The sequence below is a fragment of the Bradysia coprophila genome (assembly GCF_014529535.1).
Source record: "Bradysia coprophila strain Holo2 chromosome IV unlocalized genomic scaffold, BU_Bcop_v1 contig_5, whole genome shotgun sequence".
Taxonomy (NCBI): domain Eukaryota; kingdom Metazoa; phylum Arthropoda; class Insecta; order Diptera; family Sciaridae; genus Bradysia; species Bradysia coprophila.
This window is the reverse complement of record NW_023503374.1, coordinates 4,359,630-4,382,950: the sequence shown is the minus strand read 5'-3', so window position 1 is coordinate 4,382,950 and position 23,321 is coordinate 4,359,630. Positions and strand designations below refer to the sequence as shown.

At 33.7% G+C, this 23,321-nt stretch overlaps 1 protein-coding gene and 1 long non-coding RNA gene across 2 annotated transcripts in view; both read right to left on the bottom strand.

Annotated features, from left to right (window-relative positions):
• Positions 1-23,321, bottom strand: part of LOC119071742 (leucine-rich repeat-containing G-protein coupled receptor 5-like) — a 173,783-nt gene that overhangs the window by 7,183 nt on the left and 143,279 nt on the right. The window lies entirely within an intron of this gene.
• LOC119071839 lies at positions 608-21,990 on the bottom strand. The gene is made up of 3 exons (XR_005086743.1): positions 21,978-21,990; positions 12,884-12,885; positions 608-757 (listed from the first exon to the last, which is right to left on the bottom strand). It is a non-coding gene; the product is annotated as an uncharacterized LOC119071839 (long non-coding RNA).

The following is a 23,321-nucleotide window of genomic DNA, read 5'->3' as shown; positions in this document are numbered from 1 at the left end:
GGCTGGTGATGAAAAACCGAAAACTTGCATTTTTCTTACAAAAATTTCTCCAGTTACACGAGCCGTACAGGGTCGTGTTGGGTGTCATTAAAAAGGTAATCACATGTACTATTGAGCCGACTGAAATATGTGTAGGTAAAGTTTTCAACCGAAGACTTACACTGTTCTTATTGAAATTTCTCGAGGTACACAAAACGTACATGGTCGTGTAGGGTGTCATCGGAAAGCTTATTTTATGTGCTTTTGGGCACATGGGGTCTTATGTGGTTTGGATGCATCTACGATGAAAAGAACTTGAAATGTTGCCCATATTTCATCGCATATACATCCAATTCCCATAAGACCCTATTTGGCCCCGAAGCACATAAAATTACCTTTCAAATGGTATCCCACACGACCATGTACGTTTTGTGTACCTCGAGAAATTTCTGTAAGAACAGTGAAAGGTCTTCGGTTGAAAACTTTACCTACACATATTTCAGTGTGGATGAATTTTAAAACCAATAAGTCCGGCTCAATAGTAGATGTGATTACCTTTCTAATGACACCCCACACGACCCTGTACGGCTCGTGTAACTGGAGAAATTTTTGTAAGAAAAGTGCAAGTTTTTGGTTTTTCATCACCAGCCACACAAGCTTCGAAGAATTTTTTTGAAAGTGGTTTTGGCTTCTAGGGTCGAAGTCCCTTTTGGGCACATATAAAATATTCCAGTAGAAAATGCGTCTGATTTTGGTAGGCTATTTTTCAAAAGAATCCCTAACGATACAACAAAGTAATTGTCGAGAGAGTCAGTGTGGAATTTTTCGTAAGCCTATTACATCGTTACATGGTTCATAAATCAAGATTAGCCTCGATTTGTAAATACTATTTTCGATAATTCGAATTTTATCCATTCATATACATAATTCGCAGTTAGAATTGATAAATTTACTGATTTAATAACTCCACTAATTTCAGATTCCATTTTGATGACTTGTAGGTATGCAAATTCTGTGTGGCAAATTCTAGCCAAATTTACATAATTTCATGTGTATTAACCAATCTAATCCTAATAAATCGATCATTTGCAAACACGTATACGTACTGTCCGTACATTATACATAAAATTGAACTTTACGTAATTATTTATTGGTTATTTGTATGCATCTAAAACCCGTGTTGTATGCCGTTCCGTACATTTAATAATGTTCCCGACTAAATGCCATTTTATCAAAAATTGAAAATAGATTGTGACAACCAGCCAGCGGGTACGTTGAGTAATCGCATTTTGTTACATTATATTTATAAATAACTTCCCGAATCATGTAAATGAATGGCCCTCTCGCTCTCGCTCTTTTATTTATTTTAGTCGATGTCCTGTGGTGATTTAAGTGCCGAAAGCGTTCCACTTAAATGGCTTTTACAAAGTGGTATTTTTGTAATATTCATTATTGTCAATTAATTGCAATGAAAACAATTTTGACAATTTTTTGTTTGTTTGTTGTGCTTCGCAGCCAACAATGAATGTTTGTGAGTTACATGTGGTCACAAAGGCTTGAGCGGAACGGGGTTATTTGTTGAGTAGCGATAAATTGTTGCCTTTATGAAAAGCGATTTCCGAATCACCATATCCGTATCAGGCATTCCAACAGTTTGACTTTCCCGAAAGAATTGTTTTGAAGAAATTCTCTTTGGAATTCTGAGATAATATACTTGATACATAAAACCTTTACCACGTCAAATATGTCGAGAACCGTACCTTTCATGCTTAATCAAAGGCTCTGTACCAGGCAAAAGTTGACCGATTTTTAAACGTCGGATTCGTTCCTTACATCCGCCGTTTATACAATGACAACAAATGAATGAGGGTGATATGGATTTTTATTGTGCGCGAAATTTTAGAAAACGCAAATGATTTTTGTGGAATTTTTTTTATTTTTATTTTTTTTTAAGGTATTTTAGGTTTTAGGTATTTAGGGTGATCAAATATAAGTGTAACAGGTAAGTTTGATCAAAAGTAAAAAATAGTACGAAATGTGTTTCATTAAGAATTTTTGGGCTTTCAATCGTGGCACGTAATTTGATTATGTGTATAGTACATTGTCATTAACATATGCTCTCCATGTTGGTGGTATATTTTCAAGTCCTCTCTTTCCCGGCTGAAGTAATCGCTCCCTCAACAGACTCGGTCTCGTTATCCATTATTTTTTTTAGCGAAACTCGATAGCGAATGAATCAGATCACATGAAGAAGCTGCTAATTTTGTACCAAACTTGCTGCAGCAACCAGCAACATGTTATAATCAGCTCCGGTTAACATGTGTTTTGCCTGCTGCAACCAATACGAACGTACAACCGAATTTGTGTGAATCGCTTCATATCTCCCGTACCGACTCGTATCCACAAGTTCTAATTTGTAAAAGAGTACGAGTGGCAGAATATTGCAAAAAATAAAAATAGACTGCATACGTTCAATCCATATTCATTGAAGGTTTTCCAATGATTTAATTCTAAGAGAACCACATCAGTGTCTGGACTGAGACCTAAAATCTGATTCATTCTATGTTGATAAGAAAAATGCAAAATTCGAGGCATTAGTCGAATATCAGCTTCTTCGAGAGAACCAAACGACAATTCCGGGTACTCAGTTTGTTAGAGGAAATACAAGGATCTTTCCAGTCACCGATTGTAGCACTGCAAAGAATGTGTGCTTCTTGTCGAAACAATGATCGTTGTGTGAGTACAGTTGATTTGAGGTATGATTGGAGCCGCATTTTTTTTCACTGAACCGACAACAATTGATTTACTGTAGGAATCGATTTCGTTTTATCTTCAGTTTTTAAAAGTATTTTAAATTTTCAAGTAACAAATTTGAATTAATTGGACCAATTTTTTCTGAAAAATGTTGTTCCACAAAAATAATAAATTTTTTTCCGTCGATGGACACGGAATGTTCAGTGGTCCCTCGACTTAATAGGCAAGACAAGAAAACAATTTCGGAAAACAGTTATTAATGGTAAATCACAAAAGATGTTCGTACTTAGTCCTCACATTACCAATGAAAAAGAAATCTATGCTACATCCGTGCAGCAGTATTATCGACATCTTTTTAAGTATGCGAAGGTAAAATATTAAATCTGGCTACACAAATTCTTTTAGTTGCTATTCGGACATGAACATACTTTCGGAAGGAATTCAATTAGCAATCTGTCCAATCTGTATAATACCCGTCTTTACAACTAAATCACCTCGTGTTTAGTTTCACAATTTATTTCATAAATCTGTTACCACAAGACCCGCAAACTATATAGAAATTGCATTCATTTGCTTCCCTTTTCAACAGATCTAACAGAAATCCTATTCATAAAAATCCTTTTGGAAAAATAATAACTAATAACACAGGCACACAGTACAATACACAACCCACACATGCTAAACTGTCTTACCAACATGAAAAACGAACTATTTGCAGGAACAAAAATGCAAGGACTGGAGAGACGAACGAAAAAATGGAAAAAGATTAATTCTTTTCACATTATATTTGGTATACCTCAACATTACACATACATAATACGCCATGAAATGATAATACATAATGTATACAATATTACAGATTAACGTAAGGTAAAGGTATACCCCCTTATCCTAACATGCATAAAACCTCTTAAATCTTTATACTTTATGTACCAAAAGGAACTTTACTTTGGTTTTATATAATATTTTATAGAAAAGCTCTGCATTAAATTTGCTGCTTCTCTCCGTTTTTTCCTTATATTTTTTTTTCGAATTCGTGTGCAAGGCATGTAGCTATGTCCATTATAATAAATTGAGATTGAATAAGCTTTTAAGGAACTTGATAACGTGACCATCTCTGCCAAGTAGATGCATACATAAAATGCATTATTATATTCCAGGATGTCCACTATTTAATACACATATCCACTCTCAACTTAAATGTATCAGAAGATGTACAGTAGTCGGTACACTTCACCTATATTTATACATAAGTATACAATCCGTACATGTACAAAATTGTCCCGTGTCATTACTATAATACTATATGCAACTATGACATGACACACACGTAAATTGTTTATTTTGTAATGAGGAGATGATATGTTATGTGTATCAGATCGACCTTTGTTCTGTACTTGAATCTGGTCTTTCGAATGTTTGAAGGCATCAAAGTGTGTCCGTCTCATTGAAAATGCTTGATCTGTAGATGAAATCTTGCAATTAATTTACATTTGCTTACAATTAGACTGGAAGACATTCGCTTTATGCTACACTTTTCAAGAATCACATCAAAGTGTTTGTAAGGAGTCATCGTACATATATGCGTGCATATTACGCTCGTTGTCGGTGGTGTCTTCATTTATATACGTTTACATTTGTAAACACCGTCGTCAAATAATGTTGTTGTTTTAGGCATAATTTCGTCATATTTCGTTGAATTAACACCATTTTGATTTTGAGTAGTATTTCCTACGTTTAAGGATGATCCTTAACCCTAATGTTGATGTATAATTAAGTACGCTCGTAACTGCCTTTGTTGCATGTTACCATTATATTAAAAATCACTTTCAACTTTTTGCTGCAAAGTTATAATTAATTAAATGGTGAAAGCACCACCCAAAGCTCCAAATAAATAGGACTAAAGTTTGGCTTGGTAGGTCATGCCATGATTTAAAAATAAAACGGGAGAAAAAGAAAAATTAATTGAAAATAAAAATAATCTCAGACCTCTTCTGTGTGATTTGTTATTTAACCACAATTTAAATTTGATGGACGTGAATTAAAAATGTCAGGACGGTTTTTAGGTTGGTGCACGTTATTACTATGTCAGCGTAAAAAAAATTGTTTTGTACAACATAATGCACTCTTTTATTTAGCGAAACAACATTTTTCATGGCATTTCTAAGGTTTTATTATTTTTAAAACTGGGATTTAATCCGTTTTAAACGTTGTATAAAATAAACGAATATTAATTGTGGAACGGTACGCGCAAATTTAATTACACTTGGAGAAATAGAGTTTTATGATGACGCAGATCGCAATAGATTACATTTGGGTGCCTGTGGAAGTGCACCACATGAGGTATCATTCTTTTTATTATGAACAGAGCTCACAAGTGTGTCTTTAAGCGACAATGCTTCGGTTAGGATGTACAATTTCTTTACTAGCCAAAAAAGTAGATAAAATATTCATGAAAATCGTGAATTTTTTTTTATTTTCCCTCAATTTTCTCAAAGTCGAGGAAATGCACAAGGCTTGTTTTGCAAATAATTCCAAAACAAAATTCGTTTAACAAATGAACATCTAGATTTTTTTTAAAGAATCATAAAACTTACTGACATATTCCTGGCCAAGATACTTCAAATCGATTTTTCACCATAAAGCCATGATGGCTCATTTTTGGCCAAATGGAGAAAAATGTAGATCTGGTCGTGGTCTACATTTTTCTCCAGTTGACCAAAAATGAGCCATCATGGATTCATGGTGAAAAATCGATTTAAAGAATGTCTTTACCAGGAATATGTCAGTAAGTTTTATGATGATATAATTCACGGTGGGGTTGAACAAAACTTAAATAGAGTCTCTATACAACCTCTGATTTTTCTTCATGTTCTTATTGAGGGACTCGAGTACTATAAGGAACCACATTCAGTTAGCGGATCCATCGAGCCGTTTCGGAGAACCGGCACTCATGCCCGTGCGGGACCGACGAGTCAATTTGAATACAGATTGTTATCGCAACGGATAGAGGGACTCTACCGAAAATCGAGAAGATTCATGAAAATATTTTCACGAATTTAGACTCTGAAAGTAAACGTTTCCAAAAAAGGGGCTTCCAAACACACGAAGTGCATAAATGAATATCTGTTCGCATCTGTTACAAACACAAAAATTTTAGAAGACCAGACGAATTTCGGGTAAAACGGTTCTATACAACAATTTGTGTTTCAAACTTCAATCAAAATTAATTAGGTAACGAGTTTCTTGAAAATATTTAGATCAAATGAAGTAGTAGATTAGATACGCCTTGTTGTGGAGCAACACTGAGTATCTGGACCATCAACGGCCAGAATAGTTTTGAAATCATTTAATCTAATAGTGTATGAAAGGGAAACTAAATGAAAAGAGTTTCATCAATTTTCTTGTTTTCTTTTGTTTTATTTTGATTTTTTGTCTACGGCAGGAAAATTGAAGCTTTCAATAAAGGAGTTTTATACGTTTCTCTCAAGATATGACATTTGTTACCGACGACAATAACAAAAGTAAACCATGAGCATTGGCTAGTATTCCCTTATGTATGATTGAAACGACTAGTCATTTGAAATAGACCGAACAAGTTAAGTAAAAGATTTTTTATCAAACATTAGGCAACATTTTAAACGAACAAAGGGACAGATTGATCCATTATTTGGCGATACGGTTGCTGGTATTATTGGCATGGATGCGTACTGCATAGTGCCAAAGAGATACAAATCGCCTTAAGATATGTCTATGCTACTGTGCTAATATTAAACTCGTAAACATTGCACTGAAATGCGCTCGGAAATGTGTGATGAAACTAGGAAAATTGAATTGATTTTCCATACATCCTGTCTTCTAAAATAATAGTTCCGGCAGAGCGGACGGAATATATGAACGGTTGATGATATTAAATTCATAGAAAAACACAAAAACTACTATCGATGATTGAGATCCATTTGTTTAATTAAAACATGAAATAACTCAACTATTATATGATTTTAGCAATTTGGTACATGGCAAAATGTGTGCACAGTACATGACCGAAACTCATTCAAAATTAACATAAATTGTTATTTAGATGAAACATATGCGCTCATTAAATATAATGTAGTTTCTGACGGATTTATTATTTATTTAAACATTTACATACATTGCACTGTAATTGTACAACACAATCTACTACACCACATCTGCAGTCTGCAGTTAATTTATTTTAGAGAGTCGAATTAACTATATTTAGTGTAACAATTAAATGGAGGACTCTGTGCTACTTTTTTATTGGTTGGATGAACATGAAGTAATTTCATTGAATTTTGAATAAGCTAAACGGGCCTCATCATAAGTTTTTAATTTTGGTGGATTTGATTCCACCACACAGAAATAGCGCTTGTCTTTCCGTTCCTTCAATTTCACACGTACATGTGAGGGAAACGACTCTCTTTACGCTTCTTTCGTTGACAACATGTGGTTCAATGTGGAATTAGGTCCGTTTATGTGGCTGTATGAATTTACCGGAAGGTTGGAATAATATTTTACTTTACTAGTGAGGTAATGTGGCCTTTCCCTCACTAGTGAAGACCCTTTCCCTCGCTCGTAAAGTAAAACGCTATACTTTACACATGAAATAATTTGATATCTCGTATCACGATATCTCGGGCTGAAGCTCTCGGATACTTTTACTCATCTGGATACGAGATATCAAATTACTTCACTTGTATAGTAATGTACTATTAATTTTCTTGGACTTTCGTCACTAGCTTTGTATTTAAATAATAATGTTCCGTTGATGTCTGAGCGCAATTCCACAATGTTTAGTGGGGTATTCATTTGAATAACCAACGATGCTGACGAGCTTCGAAATTGCAGTTTTTCGTTTTAAATTTAATTCCGAATATCATTTTGTTGCGAAACCTTATTTTCACAAACATAACCGTATTTAAGCGCCCATTTGACGAAACTTAATTTTCTTTCAATTTCTCTAACGTTGGATTGACATGTAATAATCTCTGCTCCAACGAAAATAGCAGGAAATGCCAAAGGGAAACTAATTTGCAATTTACACCATGTTATGCTATGGGAAAAGATTTGATTTTTTTTGAGAATCAGGTCAATTTTGAAGTAATGTCACTTTTAGGAAGTATTTAGAAAAGCTTGAACGTGTATACTTATGGCATTGCACACAGTTAGACTTCATGCATATGGAAAGTTTCACCGTAAAAACTAACATAATCGTGTGTGGATGTTGGTTTTACGTATAACGTGATGCACTTTTGTACATACATTAAACCATTTCGAAAAGCTCTTTCGTACTCTAAAATTATTTCCGCAAAAACATTTTTTCCCTTTGATGTTAAACGTAGTTTCATTCAATGAAAATACTGCGAAATGAATTTTTAAAATGCCCCATAAACAAGCGAATTTAGCAGTGAAGCACTGTGACTGGGAGGCAAAATGTTCACAATTTTCATTTAACAATCGGAAAATATTCTCAGTTCGATATTGGAAATTGCTCGACAACTTGAATACTTTCTACACACACAACATCTTCACATATACAATGCATACGAATAAGAAAATTCAGTTCACGTTTAAAGCATAATAATCTGATAACCAGGGCATACTGCATCATCGCTGCATCTAAAGAATTACATTACATTGTTAGACAAAATTTTGCACTGACTGTGGATGCAAAATTGTTATGTAAAATAAAGCAAATATTGTTGCCCACTGTTGATTGAGTTGATTCAGGTGCAAAAACCATTTTACGCCGTAAAATCAATGCTCGTATGTAATCTCTACATTTTATTCGTTGTTATTGGAAAATATGTAAAATGTAAAAATAAATAAAACAGCGAATGTAGAAAGGTGCGGAGGCTCTCGCACCGGATTCAGCATTTTTAAATGACTTAGCAACGAATCTAGGAAGCCTATATCTCTGTAATGATACATCTAATCATATGTTTTAGACTTTTCTTTAAAATATCTTATCAAAAAGGTATTTTAGCTTTCCGCTTGCCGTTAGGACATATGACCAGAGATTGATTCTGTCACTTGTTTGAATTATTCTATTTGTATTTGATGACAAATCTGTTACATCTTCAGTTCAACTTTATGTTTTGCTGTATAGGAGAACATTGACGGGATCTAATCGTTTATTTTTATCATCATTGTCGATAACGAATGAGCAGCCGTATCTGAATGGTCTTAGGTGCTCTTAGATCTATTAGACCAACAGATAGGTGTTTCTATATTAGAACCAAACACTCACATGTACTTGTGTGAGCGTTCGAAGTTTCGTTCTTCGTTCGTTCTTGCACAACACTCGCACGTGTTTTTGTTGGTATTTACCAAGGTAAATATATGGGCGGAGGTAATGTCATACGCGCGGCCTAGCACAATATAGTTCGATGCTAATGACACCTTTTTTTAAAAAATGGTTGACTATGATTTACTTGTGTCTCACAAAATGTTGTGTCTATCACAAAACAGATGGCCCAGGTTTCTAAGCAATTTTGTGATTTTAAAGAAAGTGAAAGATGGCGTTTATAGCGATCTTTCATGCCATTGTACATCTGATTTGGTTATAAATGTCATTACCTCCGCCCATATATTTACCTTGGTTATTACCAGCTTTGTGGTAGCTTGACCACATTTGCATGTGACTGGCGAGTAGAGCTGTGCGGGCGTACCTAATTTTTATGCCCCACGCCCGATTAATTTTCGATGCCCGCCCGAAATATAGTTGCCCGATGTCGCGCCCGAAAAATTTAGGCCCACCCGTGCCTGGTGCTATTGGGCGAGAGCGGGCATCGGGCGGGCCAAATTTTTGGGCTGCCCGCACAGCTCTACTGGCGAGTGATGAAGCGGAATGAAAGTCTAATTTCATTTTGCTCATAATTCTCTAGACTTGTACATGCAACAGGGTACGACTAGCCACTTTTTTTGGTTAGTTGTTTCCTTGCCACTGTCGCCATGGCCTGATGAGATATTAGCAAAAATAATTATTTAAAACTTTTTAGGAATTATGAAATTGCATTACATAGTCTCTCAGATCGAAACAGTCAGTGGAAGAAACCATGTCGCTAATTTCACCTATGCTCAATTCAATTAATAAGCTTTTGGGACTATTTCAAAATATGCCAACGAAATGTATAATTTGAAATTTTCAAATTTATTTTGACAAACAAATGACCGCGTACATCTCTGATGCTATTACACAAACACATATCTTCTGAAGTCCATTCATGCAGCAGAAATGATTGATACAAAAAAAAGCGAAAAAGGTTTTTCAATTAGAGGGATGTTTTGAATGAACATGCTACATGCACACCAAACACTCTCAACCACACTTTATTTATAACGATGTGCAATTTTATATAAAAAAAATGAATAATTCAAATCAAAATGCAAATTTATATTTTATACCAACACCGATTGTGGGGTGAGAGGAGTTGTTATGTTGATGTTGTGTTCTTGTTACGTGTGACGTGCTATGTGTGTGTGTGTTAGTGTGTGCGCTTCAGGATTGTAATGTGAATCCTTTAAGCAAATATTCGGAATTGATGTTATGTGCAACCAACGTATTTATTCCGGAAATGCCATGACTATCAAAGTGAATAGTTAAAAATCCAATCTGGAACAGTCTTTCGGAAATATTCGCCCATTCATTGTTTCACAAGGAACTGCATGGTGTTTCGGTTATTTAAATACGGTTTTTTGCTTGTGCTGAGATTTTAATTAAAAACGAAAAATTAAAATTTAAAGCTGCACACTTACATGAAGTAATATATGCGATGCAAAAGGGACTCGATTAAAATTTATTTTGATGAATATTTCATGTAAATATGACACAGAAATGATAAATATTGGATTTGGAATTTAAAACAAAATTATTCGTGCAATGGGTAATATATTTTATGTTGATATAATACTCATGGCTGATGGAGCATTTATATGTTTAATTTATCTGTATGGTGGATTTGAAATGCATATCTGTATTAACATTAAAATGTTTTCGTAGAGCTACATTAACAAAGTATTAACGTGCACATTTTGATTATTCTCATGGGTTCATAAAATATTTTGTGCATTTCAGTCAGTTGAGTGTGTATGTGTGTGTAACATTTGGTTTTAGCATAAATTTTGCAGAGTCTAGCGTATCATTTTAAAAACGAAACGAAGGTGTCTGAAAGGCAAAGTTTTGTTTTCCCGTGACACACGGTGTGTTATGCATACACACATAAACGTTGTGGAATATAAGACTGTGCATAAAACGTGAAAGTGTTACGTCTCATCAACAGAAGAATCACCTAAGTAGATTCACAATTTAGAGAATTTTATATGTAATAGCTTGGCTGAAAGGTTTAAGACTTTCGGAGTAGATGTTGCAGACCAACTTAAACATTCTTACAGCGACAGAACTGTGTTGAAATCTGGTATGGAACTCAGCTTAGTAAAATAATATTTAATGACGAATAGATGAGGTCATTGGTTCGACCTTTCGACCTTTTTCGAGATACTCTGACGAGACAAGATGTTACGATGCGATGCATTGGATCCTTAAAATTAAAACAGTGACTTAATCAATTCCCTATTGATTGTGGCACGACTGGGCTTGTCATTGGAGGTTGGGTGCTATTTTTTTTTTGTAGACTAACTAATATCATGTTAACTAAGAGTCTGTTCTAAGGTAGGCCACGCACCAAGAAGAAGAGATACACATATGAAACATAGTTCCGTGACTGACGCAAAGAATTCATCATCGCGTTTTGTCACACGTCTAAAAGTCATAGCTCAGCTCTAGAGCGTAGAAATACGTTAGACTCTCCATCTAAGAGACTCAATGTCAGCGATCAAAATATAAATGATAATCTCTGGCTCATATAGTATAAGTTATATAAGTTATAAAGGAAGATTTTAAACAAAAGAAGTACCAGATTCTCGTGATATTTTCAGTTTTCATTTTAGTTCATTGTGTCAATCCGCTCGCTTTACATTTTTGGAACTTTTCAATTTCAATTTGGTTTATTCAATGGACTTTTTCTGAATGACTAGATGTGAAATAAAGTTGTGGAAGAAATTTTCAATTTCGAAAATCCACTTTTTAGTACATTTTTGGCGAATGAGGATTTTTTAGCCTAGAAATGAGATCAGTTTCAGGCGGTGTGCGACAACTGTTAAGCAAGAAGTAATAGTTTTGATAAAAATTCGAGTGATTTATATTTCACGGTTTCAATCATCCATCCATCAGTTTATCTGGATTATTTTATCGTTGATCTTTGCTTGAATTTAACGTTAAATTGCTTAAATAAATGTTGAGCTGTCATTTCTTTAAAAAAATGCAAAGCTTTCAATTCAATAACATCGGAGACAGTGCAAAAGGATTATTTCTTACAAAAATAAACAAAAATGTCACATTGACAATACACACAGTGTCATATAAATGTATACGAAATTGGAATAGTGTATTCTCTGTTGTATATCTGTGAACATTTTAAGAAGAGCTGGTGACTTTTCTTCCGTTTTTAAAATTAGAAAAATAAAATAGTATTCAACATTCGATACGTTTTCAGTTGATACGACAAATATATCTATGCTCCAATGATTTCCATTTTAATATTTTTCTATTTTCTCTTCTTTCTTTTTTTTTATAACAAGCTTCTCTGTATCCCAACTCTTGCAGTTTTATTTCCACATGCAGAACTTTGCATATGCTGCCGGGATGGTTGTTATGAATTTTAAAAATCTTATATCATTTTCAGTTAGAATCGTTTCTTTTTCCAATATGTTCCCAATGCTCCGATTTTCATTTTTCCTTTTTGAAACAATATATATGTCAGAGTGCGACAGTTTCCGGTGAGGCTCATTTAAACAATCTTACATTATACTTTTATCCGTTCGAAAGTTTACGGAGAAATAAAACAAAATATTCAATATCCAACGAAGTGGAATTAATATTTAAGATCTTTGATTGCGCTAGACGTACAATGAACCTTATATGAAGGATCATTATCTTGGCACTTGTTATTACTTGCATTGGTGCACGAAAATGTTTAGACGGATGCGTTTGTGAACAATGTGTACTAGTGTTGCATTTGTCGTACTTAGTCGACAAATCCTTACATAGAATATATACCAAATCTGTTACTCCTTTGGTTCTAAGTAATTTGTAAATGTTCATGTTCATACAAAAAATCTGTTACTTCATTTGTTTTTGTCTGCATATATAATTCTAAATTACCCAAAGTTAGTCGCTTATTTCTGACGTAATTGTAGATAACAGATGATCACAAGACAGGATGATTATCAAGGTTTGATTGGAAACTACTTTTGCTATCCGTCGTTGATGAGATTTATCGCACAAAAAATAGTCGACACCTTGTATTCTAACGGAAAACAATTTATTGGAAGATACAACTGAACACCAGTTCGAATAACAAGAGAGTGAGTTAGCAAAATGTATACAGTGCAACACATGCAATATGATGAAGTTGAACTGAAATCAGGTGCTGACATGGATATGATGACACAGTGTTGACATTAAATAATTGCATTTCAACAGGTTTTTATTCTAGGAATCATTTCCTTAAATTTCCTAATAATTCCAGGAACTTAAAAATCAGTCAAAAAACCCTTAAATGGACGCAAGTCCTTCATCTTCCTTACAAAATACCTTACAAAAAATTGTGAAAGAAAATTAAAAAAAAAGAAATTTGCGGCACAAGTAGGAGATGATTCGCTTTTTTTCAGTACACTTTTCAACCATTTTCCTAACAATAGGCTTCTTTACATCTGCCACTTGTGACGCAAATTTCTTTGTGTAAATTTTCTTAAACAAATTTTTAGGGTCAATTTTTGTTGATAAAATTTTTGTGTCACATTTACCCTTTAGGGGTTTTTTGACTGATATCACCACATTTGTTAGTATGTCATTTCGACAACATCGAAAAACCTTACGGAAATTAAAAAAATCTTGAGAAATCAGTCTGAATCATAAAATCTAGAAACCAATCTTGGAACACCTCACTTAAAAATAACTGAAATCCATTGAAAAATCCGAAAAAAGGTTGGAAGTGCCAGAGGAATCATCTGTCATCTTAAAATTAAGAAACCAACCTTGGATTACCTCATTTATATCGAAAATAACCCAAATTCACAAAAAATCCGATGGAAGTTTGGAAGTGCTAGAGGAATCATCTGTCCTACCAAAATTAAGGAACCAACCTTGGAACACCCCATTTATATCGAAAATAACCAAAATTCATAAAAAAACAGATGGAAGCTAGGAAGTGCTAGAGGAATCATCTGTCATACCAAAATTTAGGAACCATCCTTGAAACACATCACTCATGTCGAAAATAACCCAAATCAATCAAAAAATCCGATAAAAGTTAGGAGTCTGTCATCCCACAATTTAGGAACCAACCTTGGAACACCTCAGTTGTATCGAAAATAACCCACATCCATCAAAATTTAGGAACCAACCTAGTGGAAGTTAATACTTAATGATCCCCACAATTTCCAACAAGAAACACATCCCAAAGCAAAACACACCTCTCACCACATTACCATCCATATCATGCACCAAAATATATTACACATAAAAATACACAACATTGGCTTTTATATGGCTTTTGTATGTAGACTTTGGGGAGCTCCAGCTACCAAGATATGGATTTTTGCCAACTTTTCAAAATTTGGGCCATTATTAGCCTATAACCAACATTTCAGCCTAATCGTAGGCAACTGTAACGTGTGATAGCTCGTTAAACTCGTATGAAGTCTTAGATTCCAAATATCTATTGGGAGTCGTTGGAGTTAAGGGGAAAGTCAAAAAATTACTGTAAATATGCTCCGAAGTCCCCAATTTTTTTTAAATACATTTTTGGTAGTGGACCTGCGTCACTCCCGCTTACTAACGTGCGAACATGATTTCTAGAAATAATAAAAGATTATCCGCAACCTTTGTCATGCATCAATGATATTGCGACACGACCACTCCCATTTGGTTCTGTAATCTAAAATTTAGCTTGCAATCGAATTTTTACTGTTCTGATGTTGGAAATTTCGGTAATAATCCATTCAATACATCGATAACAAAGAATCGAATTAAACGAATCGCTGGATACAAACGTAACGACTAGCTTTAGTGCAACTATATTCTAAAAGATATCGAGCCATATAGTTGAAGCGGTATAAAAAATGAAAAAAATGAAGTGACCGGAAAAAAATCAATATCTGAATATGATCAGACCAACAGCATGAAAAATTTGGCTCTCAATAAATCAACATGAGTATTTTGTTTGATTCGATTGAGCAAACTGCATTTCGCTTTAGAAAATATTTCCAACTTTATTCGAATACGTTTTTTTCGCCACTCGTTTTTTTTTGATATACTTCGGTTGAATCATGTCGGAGAGATGAATATTTTATTTTCGAATAAAACATTTGGAAACGACATATTCAAACAAATTGTTCTTCGAAAAGCCAGCGATATATATTATTAAAGAACCTTGACCTCGTGAAGTTTTCATGCATCGGGATTTCAATATGGTGAGTTAAAGATGATGCAATTGCAATTTTGAAACTTCCAATTTAAACATCAGGTACAGCCGTTTCACATTTATGCATTTACGTGATGATGTATAGAAAGGATGTGAGGGTATTATCGTATATTTCACATCTTATATTTGAATATATATATGGATCTAGTCAAAATCCAGTCAAATATACATATAAAAGTAGATTCGAGTGAAATGTAACGTAATATATAACAAGACATGCCGTAATAAGTGAACTATTAAGGACTGATTGAAGTTATGAATTTAGTTAAATTGTATTTGTCAAAGAAACATTAAACTTTGCATATTAATACTAATTTCAAAAGCGTTACCTGTGGCAAATGTGACTTGTTACTTTCATGAACTTTTATTTACATTTATATGTTGATGCGGTGGGTTCGTATCTACAAGAGTAATGTGGTTACTATAAATGGATTGGTTGTATCTTCTACAATAGTAGTTGTTGATCATATTGTATTTCAGAAGGGAGGCTCCCGGTTAAAGCCAATTCGATTTAATTTATGACTATCGTGTTGCGGCATAACGTTACTTTGCTGTTTGTTATATCGTCATCTCACAATTTATGAAATCAACAATTTTTACTAGAATAATCAAAATAAAACAATTCAATTTACTGAACCATACTGAAAGTTTACCGAAAACGTTTTTCCGTAAATTTCATCCGGTAAATCTAGATAAATTTTCGGAAAGCAAGGTTTAGAGAAATTCAAAGGTTCCAATCCAAAGTCTCCTTTTGAGAGCACCTTTATTGGTTGCTTCGTTGATATATCCTGAAACGCTTAAAATAACAACTACTACTGTACAACTACTAAAAGAACGGTATGGCACGGACATCTGTTATCGACAAAGATATAAAAATGTAAGCTTTTGGATTGTTTGCCGTTAAATAGTGAATGTATGTTAAAACGATTGAAGTAATAGATTTTGTAACATATGCCACGTACATTACTTTAATCAAAAGAAGTAACAGATTTAGTTGTTATGCAGGTAATACGCTGGCCGTTTGTAAAAGATTTGAGTGGTCCGGACAAACGACAAAGGCTTCCCAATTTTCTAGAGTCGATCTTTTCCTATTAATTTACAGTCATTGATAGTTGAAGTGACACGTTTGATGTGATCTCCTCCTTCACTACAAAACAGACGCATTATATGAAAGACACAGCCACCGTATGGAGAGTCAGTTTTTCATTCCGTCACGATGCTAGCGGGTTGTCCGAGACGTTTTTCAGAAATTAGCGACACATCATCAGCAGAATATTAAATTTTGAAAAATAAGCAAAAAGAAAACCAATGTTACTGACCAAAACACGAAATAATCCAATTTTTTATAATGCAATTAGCGCCGATTTACATAGCTGTTCTTGCATCTTCTACTCGGATCGAATATACTATTATGTATGTACAAGGAAATGCGAAAATGTGGAAGCGGCTGGTATATAAACCAACCATTCTTATGCAAATTAGTAAATATTACAAAATCTTACTCATTCCGTGTGTTGACTGCTTTTCGCGAACATTTTAACGCTTTCACTGTGCCTATAATTTTTCGTAACTGTACTGAGTGAGTAAATCTAATTTATTACTTTTATGTACATTGTACGAAAAGCCAAAGCGCCATTTTATACCATCATATAAATACCACGCTGAGTTATTATGTCAGTGATAATGCTTGTAACTGAAGAAAAAAATTTTTTTTTACAATATTTATGAAGTTGTTATACGTTTCCCTCCATAGAACCCTAATTATGTAAAATAAATGTTCCATGTTTCGACTTTTTCTTTATTTAACAACGACTTAGCTCTTCTGAAAATGTTTCAAAAGGAATGTTTTTTCGCGTTGCGTGTGTCTGTAAGACACCGAGAATCATGCTTTAATGTTGTATTGAAGAATATGTAAACATCAAAAGATGGTAATATAATACTAGAAAACATGCAAAGAAATTGTCAAATATTTATGCATAATGTACGAAGTAGGGATACAACGATTGCTTTTATATGTAAGACGTTGTACACATCGTATGGAATAAAATGTGTGTAATGCTTAATGTTTCGTTCATTTGATATATCAAGTGTTGGCTTGAATGGAACTTATACGTATTGACAAATGGTAGAGTCAACGAAATGTATAAATGCAGGGGAAAAAATGTGGAAGTAATAACACAATGAAAAAGGATCGTGGATGCTACATCTTTTATTTACAAGTTTTTTTTTCTTCTTTTCGTTCCTTTTTTGCTCATAACAATTTTAATGCTGAAATCACAATGGCAACGAAGTCAGTTAAAAAAGAAGAAAATCCTCAACAGGCGTATTATAACCGAGAAAGCCTACCCTAACAATTACACAAAACTCATTAATAATCAAGATTCGTCTAAATTTCATGCTTTTCTCTTCGTATTGAAAGACAATTTTCTTATTTCGGATTGAGCCTTCATCATTCACCATTATTATTATTACGATGATGAACCAACCGGGAACGGACGAAAAAAAAAACACCAAAATATTTTGCAAATTTTATGTTAAAGCATTTCAAAGCAACATTTCTGGCAGCGATAGGCATTTTTTAATTAAATTATTTTTGTGTGTTCTGTACAAGGATTTTCATATTTATCTGTCTTGTTTAGTATTTTGAATCACGTTTTATTTGCATAATTTTCTTTTTATTTCTCCGGGATGGTTTTCTTCGGCCGTCGTGGCTATATGCCATAAATTTTAAAATGTTGAAGAATATTATACGATTGCTCGAACGTGTCCTATTATCCGGTCGCATAAAATGCAATGTTAGATTATTCATTCGCCTTAAAGAGTTTTTTATTGGACAATATAAGGAATGGACAAATTGAGGTGCTTCGAATCATTTTATTTGATCAAGTAATTTAACCCATTATGCGAAGTGTAATTTATGCAATGAAACGGCAACTGAAGAGGAAAATACGGCGTGCGATACATTGAACAAATCAGTGTATAACTTGGCTATAAATTCAAGCACCTCTGGCAGAGGCTTACATACATAAATTAAAGAGAAAGTACTCCGAAGGAATGTAAAAACCTTTCATACTAACGACTTATCCGTTTTACGACGCGGCGTTCATGACATATTTTAATATTTTATTGTTAACAGTCATTTCTTATCGACATAGACGACAAAAATAACCATCGAAGCAAAAGGTTTTGATTCAATTAGAAATCAGTTCCAAGTTCCAACAATTAACTGATAGATTCAATTATAGTGCATTATTCCAGTTCACTTGTCGTTTGTTTAAGATTGAAAGAAATATACTCATTCATTTCGTAGTTTTTTATTTATTTTTGTTATGTCAAGAATAAGACCTTTCCAATTTAACCTGTCACATATGGCAATTCATCTGTTATCGATAACGACGACAAAAATAATGGCAAGCTATGGGTAATATGGCCATTTACATGGTAAAATACATGTTAAAAAAATTGAAGTACAAGATTTGAAGTCAACAGATTAAAATTACTTTGATCGATGGAAGAAATAGACCCGATAATAATACTGGTCATATGCTTGCCGTCTGTAGCAGGTAAAAAAGTGAAGGCGAGATAATCCGTTTAGTTTTAAACATCTAGCACCAGTCTCGGTACGAGTGTGTGTTTATGTTTCCACAGATTATTGAAGTTGTCAATAAAAAGGTTCGAGTGTTTGGCCTGGATCGCTTTTGAGGATTCTCTTGTCACTGACAAAGGGTTTACTATGTTTATCCGCTCATGCCATTCGATGGACGAAGCGAATGTTAAGTAAAATTAATCATTAACTTTTGCTGAGTTGGTGTGGTTCGGCGAGTAGATCTTTTGCTGACACTAGAGCCAAAACGCACCATTTAATTTTGGCATTGAGTCAAATTTACATTAATCACACCATTATATGACGAATAACATTTAAAGGTTTAAAGCTAAAGGTTTTGCAAGCAAAATTATATCACTAGAAAAAGAGATGTTTGCCTACTGCGATAAAATACCTCACTGATATAAGGCTGTATATAATAGACTCGTACTAATACTCGCGCAAGCTCTCGTATACGTACGTACACGTCTCTCATATACAGCCTTATAACAGTAATGTACTATGACAAGTACACACACGGAATTTTGAAAACCGACACATTTTCTGTTTCTGATTTCTCCATTTGCAAACACATGCAAAATTCACAAAAAAACAGTAAAACACGAAACAGAAAATGTGTCGGTTTTCAAAATTCCGCGAGTGTACCTTTTTAGTACGTGGAAACAGACAACAAATTTTATTAATTTATAAATCGGTCCAACTTAAAATACAGTGTGTTCAAACTAAATTAGAACGTCGTAAGATTTTTTTGAGTTTCTACAGTCACTAATGTCAAATAGAAAAAGTGCGTCCGTTTCAGTCTTTTTCTCAGGCCGCACTTTTTATTTTGAATTTGAATTTTTCGTCTTTTTCAATTTTTTGTTTTTTGCTACAGAAAGTGTTCTATTTTAGGTTTTATTGTTTTATTTTGTAATTTGGAAGCTCAATACTCTAATTTACGACCGGGCAAATAAAAGAATCAATAGAAGTAAGTAACTTATTTTGAAATGCTATCAGATTTTTGTCATAACATATTACAGTGGCCGACTTTCAATTTTGTGGTATAGTGGCCGCTGTTAGACCAGCTGGTCCATTTAAACAAGCAAAGTCAGTTAATTCTATAATCAGCAGGAGGTGAAAGTAGCAACATTGGTTTGTTTATTATCGTTAACAATACAACTAAAGAGAGTTGCTTTATAATGCAAATATGTGCGTTGGTTGACATTGTGTGCCATGGATATACAAGATTAGAAGGTAACGTCGATATGGCGCAAAATTTGAAAATAAAAATGAAACAACAATTTTCTATGAAAAGAGATTGTTTCGCATGAATAGCATGTTTCAGAAGGAAAACATATTTCAAATGAGTAACATGTTGCAAATGGGAAAAATATTTCAAATTGGAGACATATTTCAGATGAAAAACATGTTTCAGATGGGAGACATGTGTCAGATGGTGAACATACTTAAGATCGTAAACATACTTGTGATCGGAAACATATTGCAAATGGTAAACATATCTCAGATAAAGAACATGTTTCATATAGAAAACATGTTTCAAACGAGAAACGTGTTTTAGATGGAAAACATGTTTCAGATGAAAAATATGTTTCAAATGGGAAACATTTGTCCGATCGTAAACATATTTGAGATGGGAAACATATTTCAGATGGAAAACATATCTCAGATGAAAAACATGCTTCAGATAGAAAACATGTTTCAGAATAGAAACTTGTTTCATATGGAAAACATGTTTCAGATGGTGAACATACTTGAGATGGGATACATATTTTAAATGGAAAACATGTTTCAAATGGGAAACATATTTCAGATAGAAAATATGTTTCAGATGGAAAACGTGTTTCAAATTGGAAACATATTTCAAATTGGAGACACATTTCAGATAGAAAACATGTTTCAGATGAAAAACATTTTTCAGATGGGAAGAATGTGTCAGATGGTGAACATACTTGAGATGGGAAACATATTACAAGTGGGAAACATGTTTCAGTTGGGAAACATGTTTCAGTTGGGAAACATGTTTCAGTTGTGAAACATGTTTCAGTTGGGAAACATGTTTCAGATGGAAAACATGTTTCAGATGGTAAACAAACTTGAGATGGAAACATATTTCAAATGGGAAACATATTTCAGATAGAAAACATGTCTCAGTTGGAAAACCTCTTTGTTCTTAGTAACATAATATACAGTATTTCGACACAAAAAATGATTCCCATCTGAAACATGAATGCGAACCAATTCTTTTCATATAAAATAGTTATTTTTTTATTTCGATTTTCAAATTTTGCACCGTGTCGATGTTACCTTCTACTCTTTTATATCCATGGCACACAATGTCAGCCAACGCAAATATGAACGGCGTAACCATATATAAAAAAGATCTAAAAGATACATATCAGGATACCCATAAAATTTCAGGATCTAAAAATTAATTACGGTTAGTGCATAACTCCGTTCATATTTGCATTAAAAAACACGAATACACTCTCTTTAGTTGTATTGTTAACGATAATAAACAAACCACTGTTGCTACTTTTACTTCCTACTGATTATAACATTAACTGACTTTGTTTGTTTAAATGGACCAGCTGGTCAAACAGCGGCAACTATACCACAAAATTGAAAGACGGCCACTATATGACTGTTATAAATTCACTGAACCTTAAAACACTCTAGAAAACACTGTCGAACGGGCGAACAGAAACGAGGCCAAATGAATGAAAATGTATCTTAGACACCCGGAAAAGGGCTTTAAATACGAAGGTTGTATGTGAAAACGGTGCATTCAATAAAAGTACGTTCAACGGGACACAAGTCCCAAATTCAGTAGTTTTATTATTATTCGGAACAATGACAAAAGTCTGATAGCATTTCAAAATAAGTTACTTATTCTTTATTTTCCCGGTCGTAAATTAGAGTATTGAGCTTCCAAATTATAAAATAAAACAATAAAACCTAAAATAGAACACTTTTTGTAGCAAAAAACAAAAATTGAAAAAGACGAAAAATTCAAATTCAAAATAAAAAGTGCGCCTGAGAAAAAGTGTGAAACGGACGCACTTTTTCTATTTGACATTAAAGACTTTAGTGTAACTGTGGATTTACATAGCAACGTAAAAGTGACAGATGCAAAAATTTTCTCATACGGCAACTCGAAATTTCATTCATAATTTTAATTTTATGAATGAAATTTCGGGTTGCAGTATTTAAAAAACATTGCATCTGTCACTTTTACGTTGCTATGTAAATCCACGGTAACTCTAAAAAATCTTTACGACGTTCTAATTTAGTTTGAACGCACTGTAAAATCAAATCATGAGGACCTTCAAATACCTAATGTAACTAAATATTCAAAAAAAATGTCTGTATGAACAGCGAAGTAGTGCGAATAATTGAATTGCCAGTTGTGGGTCCGAAACTCAACCGCAACACAAATAATTCGTTTCATCAGGTTGTTGTCCACAATAATGACATCTGATTGAATCGGTTATTAGGTTGCGTCTTGGACATAAAATCTTGTTACCAACACGTTGGTGAATTAGGGGTTTGCGCATACGATGTGTTTCCGAACTAGCCTTCGGCTCGTATCGGCAATCTCCATACAGTTAGTAAAATAGTCATTTTTCACCAAAAATCAAAGTCGAAAAATCGTGTGTTGGAACGAATGTTTTCGATCATAGCGAGCTGTTCTCAGTTGATAGTGTTGCAATGCGCGTAGCCAGCCGTAATATGCGTAAACACTCAATAAATTTTATTCAAATATCACAAAAAAACTGGCTGTCACAATAGTAGGAATGTTCGGGTATTAATCAACGAAAATGCGTTACAAAAAGCAAAACATTAAATGATGAAATCAAATAAATGTCAAAATAACAAACAAAAAAATTATTTAAAAAACATTTGCCATATAATCCAATTATAACCACACATAATTTATACGAGCTGTGATTGATTGCTTGAGTTTCCTTCCCCTTTCTTGTAACCGTACAAACTAAATAAACGCTTTCTATATTTAATAAACACGAAGAGGTAGAACGCTATGTCTAAGTCTATAGTTATTGTTTTGCGAGAGTGTGTGTGGTGTGTTTCTATTCTCTTCACAGTTTCCATAATATTAAACAAAACCATTCCTACGAAAACACCACACATATCAGAAAAGTTAAGCTTGCTTGAAATTCAAGACACCAGAATAAATTCGTGGAACATAACACAAAATAAAATAGGATTTCATCATCACATGGATTCGTGTAGTATGTATTTATATATAAGAAAAAAAACCCCGAATGGTATGAGAGACAGAACTCCTCTCTGCCTGTTCGTCTTGAAAATTTTCATTTGAGGCATTTACGTCCTGTATACAATACATATACGTATGTTCCAATGTGACAGCCATAATTCCATATCCATCCTCATTTGTA